The following is an 18,494-nucleotide window of genomic DNA, read 5'->3' on the forward strand; positions in this document are numbered from 1 at the left end:
CAGAACACCTCATCACTGTGTGCGCCGAGACGACTACCATTCGTGCCATGAAGTTTTGGTACGACTGATATCGGAGTTGGACAACTAAACTCAAGAAAGCAAAACACAGTAGATCTGTAAGTTCGCGGTGAATAACCCCCTACCATTCATTCTACATTCTACATGTCATCAGTAGTCTTATTAGTACCTGGTAAGTATGATGAAGAATGTATTTTCATTTATATATATCGTTGTCCAAACCAAACCAAACCAAACACTTTTATAATATAATACGTTTTGAATAATTTAGTAAAATGTAATAGTTATTTTTTATACAAGACGATAAAATGGTATTTTATCGTTGACCGAAAAGATTAATTCACGAGCGATGAAATCGCAAGTGAATTAATTTCGGGAGACGATAATGCAATTTTATCGTGTATAAAACAATATTTTTTTCCATAGCGAGTTACGTTTTAAAAAATATTCAGAAATTATTATTTCAAGGAATTTATTACGAGTAGAAACAATATTGTGCTGGGTTGGCGTTGGTTTCTATGTAATTTGACAAATAAATAAAGCTGTCTCTTTAGTTGTCAGTTTTGAGTCAATATTATGTCAATATCATGTCAATATTTTCTAATTCTCTTTCGAGTCGATTGCTGATTGAATTGGAGCCAGAAATGGCTCAAAACGAAATAAGTAAATTACCAACAGATATTCAGACATGATATCACTGACAAATGCCATATCCAAACTACTTCCATTTAAATCCCGAATAACTTATGAAAATATGAAAAGGAATACAAAGATTTTCAAAAATGGAAGCAATTAAAAAACGTGCGAGAAGAAAGATCAAGTGAAAACATACTTTTAGCATATTTTTCTGAAAAATCAAAGAAAATGCAACCGTCCAGTTTATGGTCGTACTATTCAATGCTAAAAAGTACACTAAAATACTAGTCAATGAAAACATTGATATTTCAAGATTAAGGATAAGCTATACCGTTTAAATTTCCGTAGTAGTATAGTAACATCTAAACTTTGTAGATATAGCAAGCTCATATACCTGCGGGGCGAAAAAAATTGTTATAAAGGCGGCGGACAGATTCTGTAGGGGCGGCAAACCTTCCTCTTAGAAGCTCTCCGCCCCGGGCGCCCCTAACTCACGCTACGTCACTGAATTTGAATATTTTTAAAACAAGATTGCAGATTAAAGATTTTAACCTATCCTCGCTGTTAAAGTATTATTTAATCTACCCTTGCGGTTAAAGTACTATTTTATCAACTATTTTTGATAGATATAAGCATAGATAAAAGAAAATAATCTTCTATTAAGAGATATAAGGTATCTATGGCTCCAGTTGATCGATGTAATGTTTGTGAGGAAATTATCAGAACGAATTCGCCAGCAATTAAATGCAGTCACTGTCAAAAGTGGACCCACAGGAAGTGTACCGATTTATCTTCTGAAGAATTTTCAAAATTAGCAAGCAGTACAAAAAAACGGAACCATAAGTGGGTCTGTTCTATTTGCCTTAAAAATGATGTCAGTATTATACTAGATGAACAGGAAGTCAATGCAAATGGAACGGAAATCAAGGATCCGGAAGTAAATCGAATGGAATTGCTCTTTCAAAAATACTTTTTGCCCTTTAAAAACGAGATGGAGAGGAAACTTGAGGTTATAGTGAATAGCTTAGAGTTGATAAAAAATGAGAATAGCCAACTTAGAGCAGAAAATAAATCACTTAATGATAAAATTTCTGAATTGAACAAGCAGTACCTTGAGAACCCACCACTCACCGAAGAAATAATCCAGGAACTACATGAGAGACAGCGAAGAGAACACAACGTAATAGCCTTTAAATTACCCGAGTCTAACAAAGCAAGTAAAGAGGATAAAGACCGAGAAGATCGTGATAGAATTATTACAGCTATATCTCAACACGTAGAGCTTAATACATATGGTATCAAAACTTTTCGCTTAGGAAGATTCAATAAAGAAAAGATAAGACCAGTAAAAGTTATAATGAACTCTTCCATGGATGCACTGAGACTTGTTCGTAGCAAACCATTATTAGAAAATTATTCTGGTCCAAGTTTCAAGTCTGATTTGACGAGGATGCAGCAGGAACATTTGAGAAAGGTGAGAGAGGATTTAAGAAAATTGCAAGAAGAAGGATGTTCAACCAAAACAATCAAATATGTGAATGGCAGTCCTAGGATAGTTGAGAAGACAAATTTTTGAATGGCGGAGGTGGCAATAAAGAATCAATTTCAGTTTGTTATCAAAACGTTCGCGGCCTTCGCACCAAGTGCAGGGACTTTTTGTTATCAGTTGCAATTTCGGATTATGATATTATTTGTGTGAGTGAAAGTGGTTTGAACGAAAATTTTAACGATGGTGAATTGGTGGACTCTTCATATTCCGTATTCAGGAAAGATAGGAGCAGCACTACAAGCTCTAAAAATCGCGGAGGGGGAGTCCTAATAGCATGTAAGAACACTTTTAATGCTGTGGAAACATCTTCCACAAACAATAATGTTGAACAAGTTTTTATTCATTTTACATATAACCGTTGTCAATACATAGTTGGTTGTACTTATATACCACCAAACTCTCCTTTAGAAAGTTACACAAATCATATGTCAGACGTCAGTCATATTATGAGTAAATATACTAACTGTAAAACTTGTATCTTCGGAGATTATAATCTACCGAATTTACAGTGGGATCCTCTTGACGAATGTGCAAAAAATGCCACTTCTTAAAAGAAATTGCCTTTTGTGATGAGTTGTCAATTTTAGGATTATTTCAATTAAATTATATTAGAAACACTTTTGGTGTCATACTTGATCTCTGTCTAACTAACATTCAAACAACAGTTAATAAATGTACTCCCCTCGTAAATGAAGATTTTTATCACCCGGCAATAGGACTAACTATAGAAACAACATCAAGAGTGTGTCCTGATAAAGAACAATATTTCTATAATTTTAAAAAAGCGAATTATGGACAATTGAATAATATGTTATTAGATATAAATTGGACAGTGATTTATAATTTAAAAAATATTGACGAAATTATGTCGGTTTTCTACGAAATTGTATATGATGTAATTGAGAAGTGTATCCCTAAATACTGTTTAAAAAAAAGTACCTTTCCATCATGGTTTAATAAAGACTTAATTAATACCATCAAAAAGAAAAAGACCATGCATAAGCTATATAAGGAAACATTAGATGAACATTATTACTATGAATTCTCATCTTTGCGCGAAATTTGTAAATTTAAAAGTAAGACTTGTTATAACAATTTCGTAAAAGGAGCTGAACAGAGTATTAAGTCTGACTCATCGCAATTCTGGAATTTCATTAAAAATAAAAACAACTATTGTCAGGAGCTACCTTACAAAATGACCTGGGACGATAAAGTTGCATATGATAAGTTGGAAATTAGCAATCTGTTTGCGGATTACTTTGGAAATGTCTATAAGTCAAGTCAAAATTCAAATATGCAAAATACATTTACCTCTGAAATCGATGTTAACCTATCTAATATTGAAATTAAATATGATGATCTGCTCAGTACTATGTTAAGTTTAAAAATCAACAAAGGACCTGGACCTGATGGTCTTCCCAATCTGTTTTTAAGAGAATGTGCAGTAAGCCTTTGTGAACCTCTATGTTTTATTTTTAATCGCTGTGTGTCTACTGGGGCATTTCCAATTGACTGGAAACATTCCTTTGTCACTCCAGTTTTCAAATCCGGCAACAAATCATCCATCAGTAACTATCGTCCAATATGCATTCAGTCTGCCATTCCAAAATTACTTGAAAAAATGTTAATTCCAACATTAACTAATTGTTTTAAAAATATTATTGTAACTAATCAGCATGGTTTCTTTGGAGGCAGATCTACGGCTTCGAACATGTTTCCATACGTAAATTTTGTTCTGCAATCTATGAACGATAAAACCGAAGTCCATTCAATATACACTGATTTTTTGTAAAGCCTTTGATTTAGTGGATCACGAAATTCTAATAGTAAAATTACATGCCTATGGTATTCGTAGTCCCTTATGTGATTTTTTAAATCGTACATTACAGGCAGAACCCAGCAAGTGAAAGTAAAGGGAGTTTGTCCAATCATTATGCAGTTTTCTCTGGAGTGCCGCAAGGTTCCCATCTTGCACCAATTTTATTTAGTATCTTTATAAACGATATAGGAAATAATTTTACTAGTCGATACTTATTATTTGCAGACGACTTAAAGATTTACCGGGACATAAAAACTCGAAGGCAAACAGGAATTTGGGGTTTATTTTTAGAAATACCAAAGATTTTTTAGACCCGTCCTCAGTAATAACATTATATAACAGCCTAGTAAGATCATCACTAGAGTACTCTTCCATAATCTGGATGCCACATTATGAAACACATAAAAGTAGATTTTTCCAAATTGAGAAAAAGTTTTTAAAATATATGAATTTCTTCCTTAGTAAGAATAACATTCTGTTGAATATGATTGAGACTTCAGAGTATCTAAACTTCCAAAAGTTGGAGCTTAGATGGGATTATCTGGCTGTATGTTTTCTACAAACTAATATCGAATCGTATCGATTCACCAGATTGTTTGGCAAATTTCGACTTTCACATTGCTCCAAGACATCTGAGGTCACAATCGTTGCTGCACTTAAGAACATATTCAACTTTTTATGCACAAAATTGCCCTGCAAATAGAATTTCCGGAAGTGTGAATGGGTACGACTTGGATTATTTTAGTAATTCCTTAAGTATATTTAAAAACCGTGCTAGAAATGTAATTGTTTTCAAGAATGAATTGTAGACTAGGCTTGGCCTTTGTTATTTTTTTCTCATTATTATTTTGTTAGTTTATGGAATCTATTATTTCTGTATTTTGTATAATTTTTGTATTATCTATTATCTATTCAAATTGTATCTTTTGTTGAATGCCTCTGGCGTTTATGAAATAAATAAATAAATAAATAAGGCAATTTTAACAGTTGCTATGGAAAAAATAGTAAAATTACTACAAGCAATCATTATAACTAAATTTTCATGACAACTTCAATGTATGGCACATGTGTAAATTGTAGGTATTCATTGCACATTGGTTCCGCTTAATTAGCTATAAATGTATATAAAAAAACTTAATAATATTTATAAAAAAAATTGGGCCCAATTCGTGTGATTTGCATTTTAAGTTCTAACTATTCGGAAAGGTATATACAGATTATGTATGCACATATGTACGTGTTTTTTCATATTGAAGAGGTTAAATTTATTTTAAATGTTGAAAAAATAAAAGAGACAGTTGATTCATTTTATAAATACAATTTTATTGTCAACTGATATACAGTGTGTCCACGAAATAAGTTGACACGAAGAGGAAAAAATAAGTTACTTTTATTTTAAGACAAAAAGTCAATCTTTAACCACCCGATATAAGATCCGGTAGCAATTCGCGGCATCCAGTGGCAATTAATTTATATGCAATATATTTTAAGCAACAAGTATTATCATGCCGTTTAAGAGGATTTGAAAGGGAAAGTAGTTAAAAGTCTTAAAGAGGTGACAAGCAAAAATGTAAAAATACTATTTTTGTTGCCTTCAAATAAATTGCCATAAACTAACATTACTTAGGTTTAATTAAGCGCAAAAAAGAAAAAAACAGTTCTTTTTACCTTCTTTTCGAACGTCCATTACAGAAAAGGCAACAGTTTTTATCAATTTTAATAAAATAAGTAATTAATTGGCGTTATCTGAAAACTGTTTATGTCAGCTTGATACCAGTAGCAAAAATGTGACATTTCTAATAAAAAAAAGCGCTACACTAGGCTTACGTGATTTTTTTATTTATTATGTATCGTTTACAGGGGAATATAAGAAAAGTATTAGCAACAGTTTCATACAAACATTTTGAAATTAATATTTCTAAGTAATGACCTATCTGGGAACCACTGTGCATTGGTTTGATTTATTACTTATTTTATTTGGTTACTTAAACGCTCACAAATAAGACAACAACAAGCCCGACAGTGGATATTCTGCCAACTGCATTCAACGTTCAGTACTGTTGAACAATTTCGCTGAGTCGCAAAATACACCATTCAATATGGTTGAATCAACCAAACTCAACCGTATAGTTCCGCCTTGAGAGGTGTCGCTTTAAAAACTCCTTGCCAGAGACTTATCCATATTATCCATGCTTTGTGTCGATAGATAGTCAATTACCCCGTAGCAACTAGGCCATGATTAGACGCTTGACATGCCTGCAGGAGAATTCTTATGTGCTTCCCAATAATTTTAATAGGCAATTCTGATCAAATAGGACAGTGCTTTTTAACTAAATATGTCTATAAATCCATAAAATTAAATTTTCAGCGTTTGTCAGTAATAGGCGATTTTGCTTATTTTCGTAAACCAAACTAGCTTCGGAAAACAACCTCTTACTAAAAACACTACTGTAAGGACCTGAAAGATATATTTTCGCAAATTTCGTCAAACGGGGTTAGTGGTTTGCGTTATTCGACCACCAGCTGTAAGGGTCCCGGCTGTGATCAATTCGAACTGTTTTAAAATAGTAGTCAGTCAATTGCAATTGGGTTTTTCTGTTGATCGCGACATCTACTATTATTTTAATCTGCGATTTCACTGAAACAAACGCGATTGCCGGATATTCGGCCATCCGGCCTCTCGGCTCACCGAGTATCCGGTATTCGGTATCCGGTCAAACAACTATCCGTTTCATCACTAATATTTATAATTATGTTTTATGTTTACTTTTTTTATTGTTGATTATATTAGTTATTTTGAAAATAAATCGTTTATTTTTATTTTATTTCTCATCTGTACCTAGAATAAATTAATAATATGTAGTGATAGGATAACTTGAGCGAAAATTCGCTCGAGTACCTACTCGATTATTGAAATAACCGACATCGCTCGATTATGAACGAGCGATGCAAGTCACGAGTTACAAGCGGCGAACGCTATCCTAGAATGAAATAAATTGAAATCCGATTTTAATGTGACATACTCGATAAAAAGCCGAGCGAATTTTCTACATACATTGCAGGTATTAGCAAATTTATACGACGCTGTATACAGGGTGATGCTACAAATTCGAGGTACGAGCATTGGTATCTCGGTAACCGTAATAGATACAAACATGGTTAAATTGGGGCAAAGTTGCGTATTGGGGTGTTCACCAAGATGCCATCAAAAAAGATTTTAAAATTCCAAGGATTGCTGAGTTTTTTGAAAAAAAACTGATTTTTTTTGAAAATCAATTTTATTTTTTCCTGTCGTTAGTTTATAGAAAATCAAAAAACTAATTGCACATTCTCATAGCCAATTTATTAGGGCAATCTGGCAGTATTTTTAGATTTTCAAATTAGCTGACAATTTGTGAGATACAGATTAATTTTTTTTATTGTGAATTTGAAATCTCAGTGTGCTATGTAATAATATGCATAATATTAATCGTAGTTATTATAAATAAATCAACTTCTACAATCTAGTTTCTAATGTGCTACATGTTCGAAAGGTTTACCACCCTCCTTATTGCACAAATTTATTTTTCGCTCAATTATAGTTATAGCTCTTTGAACTTTTTTCTTATACTTCCGATTTCACTTTTACAGATGACGTCAAATAATGTAGCCCCTTGGCGATAGGTCCAGGAACCTCGTTGGACATTATATTGCTCTACCATTTCCAATACAACTTCCGGGAAAATGATTTGATTGTTTATATTATAATATTATATTTATACTAATTATTTTATATTATTTTATTGCATTTGATTTTCCATATTCAATGTTTTACACCACGTCATCGTTAAGTTTGAAAGCTTATCAATATTGTAACGATGAATAGATTGAATCTTAAAAAAAATAGAGCCGGACTTGAAATTAGTTTAAATAAATTGTGTTCAAATGTCAAAACAAAAAAAAATATTAAGTGTGGCATATCATTGTACTCAAAAAAATGAGTTCTTTCAAAATATAAAATAAAAAATGCAGGTCCGTATTTAAAAAAATTAAGTTCGCCTCTGTATCTCAAAAATTATCAGTTAATTTGAAAGTCTAAAAATACTATCAGATAGCTCTAATAAAGTGGCTAGAATGTGCAATTAGTTTTTTGATTTTCTAAAAAGTAACGACAGAAAAAAATAAATTTGATTTTCAAAAAAATCATTTTTTCCCCCAAAACTCAGCAATCCTTGAAATTTTTATAACTTTTTTGATGGCATCTTGGTGAACATCCCAGAGCGCAACTTTGCCCCAACTTAACCATGTTCGTATCTATTACGGTTACCGAGATACCAATGCTCGTATCTCGAATTTGTAGCACCCTGTATATATTTATCCGTTGCGTATCTGAGGGACAAAATTTTACGACCTACATCGACAATGCTTTGAAAAAAACTAACTAAATCAAGCGAATCGCTCGTCGCTTGCTACTTGCCATTCGTCACCGAAAGAATATGTGCCCTGCGCACGTAACTTGCTTCTTGGTGCTTGGCGTTAACGAGTACTTACAACAAGCGACGGGCGAAAACCCGTATATTAATATACGAGTGATATTTCGCTCGAGCGATCACTCGGTTATTGCAATCGCTTGAAACTCGAGTACCAAAATCGCTTGGTACTCGATTATTGAAATTAATCGATTTTTCCCATCACTAATTACTACTATATCGTCCCATTGCTGCCAAGTCACTAACTTACTTTTTATTACTTCCGAGAAAAATGCGTCTAAAAATGAATTGCATTGCATAAAGATGTTATGATATGATACTTTTAGTAAGAAATTCACCCTAATTGGTAATACAAAAGAATTAATACTAACATTTTAAAATGGTACTTAAATAATTGAATTCTGGTTATTGATTTAAGACATTTTCCTGACTTAACTTGCATGATGATCATCATGACTTAAGTCAAAAATATAGACTTAAATCATACCATCATGTATAAACGACTTCAATAACGTTATATTGATTTAGGTCTTTACAAAAATGACGACTTGAAATAAATTGATTTAATTAATTTTAGAAATGACTTAAGACTTGTTGCAGCTCTGATACAAAAAAGGGGCACCTATTTCATGACGTGTGTATGTAGTTTTAGTGTTAGAACAGTGGGTTTTCCTGTATAAGAACTTATGTAATGGTAGGTAGATATCTTCCTGCAACCCCATTAAATTATAGTGAATTAAAACGAGTTAAAAAACATACCTACATTTTACAATAATTAACTCTACTTAGACAATTCTCAAAATCAAATCAATAACAGTAAAACACTTAAACCAATCTCCATTCAAGTTTAACCAGGGATAACTTAGCCAGGTACATAATATGTATATGAGTTCAAACACGACCAATTAAAGCTGCACGATAGACATCCCTCCATCTTTCTCTCCGACACGCACAAACGCCAAGAGAAAGAGAGAGACCACAATTACGATCACGTAAAGACGCTTTTATTGCGAGCGACCCAACAGCTGACTTCAATAACAAAGGCTGCTTGGTCCGTCGAGCCAAAACAAATCGATTCCAACATTTTATTAGCAGCTAGTATTACCAAAACGGTTTTAGTTTACTCCTAAACCCTTTTTAGTACGAATAGAACACATATCGTGTTGTATAAAAAGTGTTTAACGGTTTAAAAACAGAAATCAAATTGTCAATACGACAGGGAAAAAATCGAAGAACGCATTGCATTATATGACCTTATGTTTTTGTTTTGATTTTTCATAAACCACTGTTACTAGGATTGATTTGAGATGAAAATATATTATGGCACGGGTTAATGAACCCAGAAATTAGCTGTTTGGCTTAAAGTGCAATGACAGACACGATAATATGTAACAAAGGAAATAAATATGCAGTATATAGGAAGTGGAATGAATGCACTTACTTTGGAAATCATGCGGTCCTTGGAAAATGGACTTGCTCGTCGTTCCTGGCTTGAATTTTGCACTGATCGACCGTGAACGGGTTGACGAAAAGCGATTTTCACAACGCGGAAACGCGAAATGCACCTGACGAACAACGCAATGCAATTTAATCGAACAATAACACGAAAAACACTGAGAAATCCTGAATTGAAGATCGCGACTCGACTCGGCCAGTTGCCGTTCCTGCTGTGGCGGCAGCACGTATCAGAGCCTACTATGTCGATAATTTTCCTTTCCGACTTTTCCACATTTTCCAATATTTAAAAGAAATACAAATATGTCAACATAAATACATATGTGCATTAGAAAATAATTATATTTAGCGTAAATTCGCTTATAAACTTTAGTTCCCTTCTTATTTGTTCAGTTATTTTTGAACTAAAACAATGAGGAATTATTTTGAAGTTGCATAGTTGCAATATGCATTATATGAAATTTATCAGGTTGCAATTAAGCTAAAAACTATAAGATCTTTTATTTAGAACTTGATTAGAACTTTATTTTTATATCAGGGAGAAGAAAAATAAATTTTGAAAAAAAAAATTATTCCATGATTTATATTTGCTCTTAAATAATTACATATATATGAATTATTATGATTAATTAACATTATATTATTTATTCTAATGTTTTAAAAAATACATCTTTTTTCGCGCGGATTTTTTTAATATTTAAATTATTTTGTATTTATTATATAAATCAGAGATATAATTATGCTTATTAACAATTATATTAAATAACATATTTAAGTCACTATTGTATTCATATATTCTATATAGCTTATGTTTTATCAGGTAGTTGTATAATGTTGTAATTATTAACATAATTATTTTTTTTATGTTATGTTTCATATTCGCATTCACCATTTTGTCAATAAATTTAGTTTTATTGTCTTTTATGAAAATAATAGTACATATCTACTCAAACGACCTATTAATTTTTAGCATTTCTTTCAAAATACTATCCAGATAGCCCTAATAAAGTGGCTATGGGAATAAGCAATTAGTTTTTGATTTTCTAAATAGTAACGACAGGAAAAAATAAAATTGATTTTCCAAAAAATCCGTTTTTTCCAAATAACTCAGCAATCCTGAAATTTTTAAAACTTTTTTGATGGCATCTTGGTGAACATGCCAAAGCGCAACTTTGCCCCAATTTAACCACGTTCGTATCTATTACAGTTACCGAGATACCAATGCTCGTACCTCAAATTTGTAGCACCCTGTATATGGGGGGCTCAGTGTCCAACTTGCTTAACTTTTTGAAAAGGATATGACCATTGCCTGAAAACTTATATGGTGAAATTTTGATAAAATAATTTAGTACATATACTAAAAACACGGTATGTCGCTAGTGGTAGGAAAAATAATTTTTAGAGGTTACTAGTTTATTTGGTTGCCTGTGATATGCATATACAAGGTGTTTCCTAATTAATCTAAAAAATAAAAAATCGTTAGAAAACGGATTAAGGCGGGCTCTTAATAAGTATATTTATTTTTTTCTCGACAACCGTTTGATGAACAAGAAAATTTCAAAAGATCAATTTTGTTGAAAAAGGATGGCCAGTCAATAAAAAAATATATTTTCTTTAAAAAAGTAGTGGTGTACCATTTATGTTAAGCAAAAAAATCGATTTTTTAAAATTTTTAACACCCTGTAGATCAGAAAGGAAGTATTTTAGACCTAATGGTTATATAAAAATTGTTTTAAGAACGCATGAGGAATCACACCACAATTTTTTTAGGCTAATCCGAATATACCCTGTATATTGTCAACTTGACAATGATTGCTGATAAATAAAAAAATACCTTTTCAGTGAAAAAAGCTTAGATTAAGAATAAAAATAGATAGAGCAAGTCATTCATAAATTCACAAAATCGAGGTGCCTACATCGTTTTATCGGTGAGTGCCCCCACTACCATAGTTTATGGACAGCGGGGTAAAGAGGAAAGTGGTAGGGGAGTTTACAGCGGAAGAGCATCAAAACAGAATTTAACCTTTTATTAACTGTAAAAATGGTGTTTTCTTGTTGTGTTGCATCTTTCAAAGAAACTAACAAAACAGCAAAAATGCACGCGTTTCCAAATGGCGATAAGGTATGTATGGTTGTTATACCAAAAATATATGGTATGTATTCGTTGTTTGATTTTTTTTCGTTCGCTTTAAAATCTATAAATCTCGGTCTATTCATTAGACAGCCAGTCGACTTACGATCATTTACATGAAACTCTGTAAAATAAATAAAAAATTAAACTGTAAAATATATATATTCTTATGTTTTATTAAAGTTACTCTGATATACTAATATATCAGTGTAACTTTAAAAATAAATCCTTTGAATTCAAAATATAAAAACATAGAAAACATTTACAGCAGAAAAGGCGAAGGCGCTGGGTTAAACGACGTAGTCTCTACTAAAAACACAGAAGGGCGCTTTAACCCAAAATTTTACTATTAAGTTTCATATCTATCTTAATAGCAGATTATTTTCTTTTATCTATGGATATGATTGGAGAATGTAACCTAAAAAACCGCATAAAACCTATGTAGCCTAAACGCACTAAATACAGTAAAACAAAAACTATTATTTATTTACTTTATTTTCTAAACCTCGCAAGTATAATTCATAGCTATAAAATTATAATCAAATAAAAAGATTAAATAAACTTGAACATAATATGTTTATAAATTTCTAATTTAATAATCACGTTCATGTTCCAGTAAGAACAATTTTATAAACACAAATTTTTATCCGCTGCTCACTCAAACTTTATCATTATATATTATTAATATAACATGTAAAAAGTTAAAAACACAGATATCTTTTAAAAATTATTCACAATATTTAAATTATAGCTCAATTCTAATTTGTTTAGTTGTGGCTAGATAGGTAATTCAATAAAAATTCATTGAATTGTCCATGATGTCCATCTTGTCTGAAAGTTTTATTCTAAGTTCCTTCTAATTAATTCTCTTACTTAATGCTCTTAATGCTAATGCTATAGAACAAGAAAAATGTTCTTTAAATGTTCAAATTAAATAATACTATGAGGTTTATTTGAGAGTATAAATAAACTAATATTGTACAAACTATTCATTGCGGTTAATCCTACATCTATAGCAATTTTAAAATATAAATTATTAGTTACTATTTCCTGTTTTATACATAACATAGATGCGAAATAATTACATATTATTCTAGTAGGAAACTGTAAAAAAATAATAAACTATAAACGATTGTCAAAAGCAGGCGCGGCTCGGGGTTCATAATATATCTGTAAATGATACATATTTTCTTGGTAAAGTAACAAAAATATCTTTAAGATACATGATAAACAACAATTGGTGCATGACAGGTTGTATTTTAAATGTTACTGAAGAAAAGGTTATAGAGATTCCTACACCAAATTTTGAATCGTTTCAGCTAGACAGAACATTTATATTGTTTCGAATCTCATTAATTGTAGCATTTGTTGTAGGAAAAATCTCTAATTAATAAACTTTTAATTTTGTAATTTGTAACTCATGAATAATTATACGAAATCGTTAATACAATCAGAACCTAATGTTTCAGGAGGTATACAGGGTGCTACAAAGTCGGGGTACGAGCATTGGAATCTCGGTAACCGTAATAGATACGAACATGCTTAAACTGGGGTAAAGCTGCCGTTTTGGGATGTTTACTGACATGCCATCAAAAAAGTTTTAAAAATTCCAAGGATTGCTGAGTTTCTTGGGAAACGGATTTTTTTGAAAATCAAATTTATTTTTTCCTGTCTTTACTTTTTAGAAAATCAATTTTCTAAAAAGTAATTTTCAAAAAATACGTTTTTTTTTCCAAAAACTCAGCAATTCTTGAAATCTCTAAAACTTTTTAGATGGCATGTTGGTGAACATCCCAAAGCGCAACTTTGCCCCAAATTAACCATCTTCGTATCTGTTATGGTTTCCGAGATACCAATGCTCGTACCCCGAATTTGTAGCACCCTGTATGTATACCACATATACAGGGTGGCGCACCTCATTCGCCTCGGTTGATTATACGAAAACGGAAAGATGTAGAAACAAAATATTTTATGGGTATATGTGGGGAGGCAATGTGCACAATTTAAAATTATTTTGAAATATACAGGGTGTCTCAGAACTAAGATTCATGCCATAGATATAATATAAGTTATATTTCTTCTTATGGAACACCCGGTATTTTATTTCATGTTTGGATTCTTGGGCCCAAAAAAAGGCATATTATTATAAGGGTTAAATATGCTTAAAATCATTGGTTTTTGAGATATTTAAAGATATTTAAATATGCATGCTACAAGAGAATTGATTATCAACACCCTTTACATTACTTTTCAGAATTAATTCTTGTGCTGAGTTTAAAGGTAAAGAAATAAGCTTTACTGAAAAATGTTATTGTTTTCTTAAATTTATACAGGGGTACCAAAAATTAGTGACTATTTTACGGATTTATTTTACATAAAAACTTTGTTATTTGAAATGCAACACCCTGTATTTTTTTAAATAAATCGAAGCAGAATGAAATGCTCTTTCAAACTATATTAGGGTTTCCTATATCTATCTATCTCAGATTTTGAATAAAAAGCGATTTTTAAATAAAATGGCAATCAAGATGGCTGGTATCGCCATGGAAATTTTCTAGTGACAGTTAGTAACTATTTTCAAAATCGACATTAGTGTATGGACATTATTATTTAAACAGTTTACTAAAATTTACCCACAATAAGCAAGTATTCTTTATTTTATGAAGAAAAATAAAGCCATATCTGCTTGTGGAACGAATGAATATGTTACTAGTGATTTTGTTTTGTGAGGAAAATTATTTCTTGGCCTCGAGAGCTAATGCTCAAAGATATCAAAATAGGAATCTTCCTGATAAGCGTTCCTATGAAAAACTACTTGTCTTATTTCCTATTTCGCAGAGTTGGTAATGTAGTTTATAAAAAACCTATTAGGCAGAAACCTGTCGTTGGAAGTGAAGAAATTGAATTTGCCGTAAATGGCTCTTTTATAAAAAATTCATATATGTACAAGTTATCGTAAAATAAAACAAAGAACTACTTCTTCCTTTTTCTTGATAGAATAATACATATTAATAAATATTATTTATTAAACTATTGGAGGACAATTAAATAAAAGTAAATTGGTATAGATTTAAATAAAGTCTATAAACTAATGTCCATTTTTAAAATAATTACTAACTGTCACTAGAAAATTGCTATGGCGATACCAGCCATCTTGATTGTCATTTTATTTAAAAATCGCTTTTTACTCAAAATCTGAGATAGATAGGTATAGGAAATCCTAATATAGTTTGAAAGAGCATTTGAATCTGCTTCGATTTATTTAAAAAAATACAGGGTATTGCACTTGAAATAACAAAGTTTTTATGTAAAATAAATCCTTAAAAGAAATAACTAATTTTTAGTACCCCTGTATAAATTTAAGGAAGCAATAACATTTTTCAGTAAAGTTTATTTCTTTGCCTTTAAACTCAGCACAAGAATTAATTCTGAAAAGTAATGTACAGGGTATTGATAATCAATTCTCTTGTAGCATGCATATTTAAATATTTTTAAATATCTTAAAAACCAATGATTTTAAACATATTAAACCCTTATAATAAATGTCTTTTTTTGGGCCCAAGAATCCAAAAATGAAATAAAATACCGGGTGTTCCATAAGAAAAAATATAACTTTGGTATGGATCTTAGTTCTGAGACACCCTGTATATTTCAAAAGAATTTTAAATTGTGCACATTGACTCCCCACATATACCCATAAAATATTTTGTTTCCACATCTTTCCGTTTTCGTATAATCAACCGAGGCGAATGAGGTGCGCCACCCTGTATGTATAGTCTGTATTGAAATTAGAATATAATATGTACTTTAATTTAGAGCACATTTTATAATAAATAAATAAGTTCTATAGGATGTCCCCAAAAAAAGTTACACATCAAAGTTGTGTTTTTTGTAATGGAACACCGTATACCATCCTGGACAATTCATCTGCGTGGTCTGTAATTTAATGAATGCGAGAGATAACTATATAAATGACCGGTTGACAGACAGAGAGACAAAATAAAAAGCGGCACAGTGTTCGCGGTTTTTACGTGTGTAGGAAAATGTGCGTAGAAAAGGAAAAGAAACTATTGTAAAAACTTTCATGTATACTACTGAAATGAAGATAATATATCTAAGCTAAATATAATCCATTACAGCTGTAGTAAAATGTGTAACTAATTGTGAAAAATAAAGTTCCAACCCTAGATGCCACATTTTTCGTAAACATGCACCTACTTGTGCGGTTTGAAATTATGATGCGGCAATACCGCATAATCGTGATGAATCCGGCAATACCGCATAGAAGAAATGTACCAACCCAACTTTTATCTCTTTTTAATACATTTGATTTTTCATTTAAGCTGTCTACATCATTCTCTTACACGTTAAAATCCAGACCACGCAGTTTCAATGACCAGACCAGTATATTCATTGATTTTCGAATTCTAGAAAAAAAAATAAAGTGAGTTTGATAATAGAAGCATTTGACTAAAAATTAAGATTTTTGACATATCTAAAAATGAAGAAGACATTTTAAATTTCAATAAAAGCTACCCAAGTTATAGTTTACACGGTATAACATAATATAACTAAAATAACTATTGTATTTTGAATCAAATTAAAATTTGACCGGAAAAGAAACGGCAGAAAATCTTATTGTTTTATTTCTTAGATCATACGTTTTGCCTAATATTGCCTACATATTGCCTACAAAATTTTTTGTAACATATACAGGGTCGGCAAGGTCTGGCATTGGATGCAGATTTTCGTTTGTAAGAAGAGTACAGTCAATATGCCATAAGATGTACTAAACAAAGAAAGAAGAACAAGATTTGTTCTTCTTTCTTACTTAGTATTTCTTCAAGCACCTGAAATATAGCGTCGAATTAGGTAGTTATGTAATAAACACTTCACATTTTTCTCTCTCTGACTTACAAGATCGCCATAGCAATTCACTCCTAGACATGTAAGTACCGACCCAAGACTGTCTCTTGGCGTTATAGTATGTACAAAAAAACGTACAGAGCCGCGCCTGATCAATAATCCTATAAATCTAAATGTATAGTCATTCAAACTACTGAAATGTAAAACTGTATCATATAAAGGAAGTGTCGCTAAATCTAAAATATTACTGGTGTTACATTATCTAACTATGGCAAATGTACTTTTATTTATACATTATTAGGTTGTGGTGAGTTGGTAGTCAACATAAAATAAACTATTAGGTCGATTCAAACCAAAACTCCTATTACAAGGTTCGTTCCAACACAGCAGAAACCCGATCTCGGTAGGGTAAAGCTTCTGCGCAGTGGAGAAAATACGTTCCAACGAGGAGAGGATCCTTTTGCGACCCAACCAGTTGTAACAGAGTTGTAATCGTTAGTCAACCGGTTTTGGAACGGTAATTTCGATACCAGCCTAAAAGGAAGCATCAAAAGAACTGACCTGCGTATTAAGCACTGTGTCAGATGGTTTTTTTTAATTTTTGGATATTTCTGTTTTTATTTGGTATTTATAGTTCACGTAACGTCATATTACGTTGGATTTTAGTCACTTAAAATTCGTCGATAAGCACTTACGTTACGTTTGGTTTCATATTCGCTACCAAGAATACATAAAAACCTAATTACAAATGGATTCATAATCACTCCTCGAATATAACTATAAGTGCCTATCTAATTTCATATAATAATTCTGAATCATTAATCCAGACATCAGTTTTGTCAACGGAAGGCACTTTTTTGATATATCTGATTAAAATACTCCGGAAAACAATGAGCGCCTTCAAAATTAGGTAGATTTATGAAATAAAAATGTCTATAAAAAAGTAACTCGCAAAATAGTTTTTTTAATTTTCTAGCTGGTTTAATCATAAAACTGTACTGTGGTTCCCCCCAAACTCAACCTTATCAATATTATTGAATATAAATTTTAAAAACAAAAAACGTTTATAAAATGGCTGACAATCGGATACTTGTTAAGAATGGCGGATTTCTGTGTCCGACTTAATATGAACTACCAATATACCAATTCCGACCGGGTCTCCAACATTAGTCGTCTCACACGACCGAAGTCATCAAACCGGACGACCGGCAATCGTATTATGATGTATATAATTCCAACGTACCATACAACGTACGCCACGTAACCTCACTTTGCGTATCAGTGATTTGTGGATTTATGCAACTATATTTTAGTTTTTGTTTTCTCCTTAAAAAAAATGGGCAGCCACTTTTTTAAGCCTAACCTCACATGTGGGAGGAGGATGGGGTCTTTGGAGGATGGGGGCAAAAGCCTCAATCTCTTTCTGTAAAATATAGATGAATGTTCAAATTTTTTAATGTTTTCTTTAGGCATAATAAAAAAATTAAGTTTGTTTACAAAAACTTTTTATTAGGTTATGTTCATGATGTTCATTAGGTCGCAAATGCTACT

At 31.6% G+C, this 18,494-nt stretch overlaps 1 protein-coding gene across 1 annotated transcript in view; it reads right to left on the minus strand.

The window, feature by feature from the left end:
- LOC115885808 (protein yippee-like 2) overlaps positions 1-10,143 on the minus strand; it is a 417,160-nt gene extending 407,017 nt beyond the window's left edge. Inside the window, exon 1 of the mRNA XM_030904833.1 lies at positions 9,933-10,143. The gene's annotated coding sequence lies outside the window, so the exon portion shown is untranslated. The remainder of the gene's footprint in view (positions 1-9,932) is intronic.
- Positions 10,144-18,494: the final 8,351 nt, after the last annotated feature.

Source organism: Sitophilus oryzae, unplaced genomic scaffold (assembly GCF_002938485.1).
Source record: "Sitophilus oryzae breed Bouriz unplaced genomic scaffold, Soryzae_2.0 scaffold_41_pilon_pilon, whole genome shotgun sequence".
NCBI lineage: Eukaryota > Metazoa > Arthropoda > Insecta > Coleoptera > Curculionidae > Sitophilus > Sitophilus oryzae.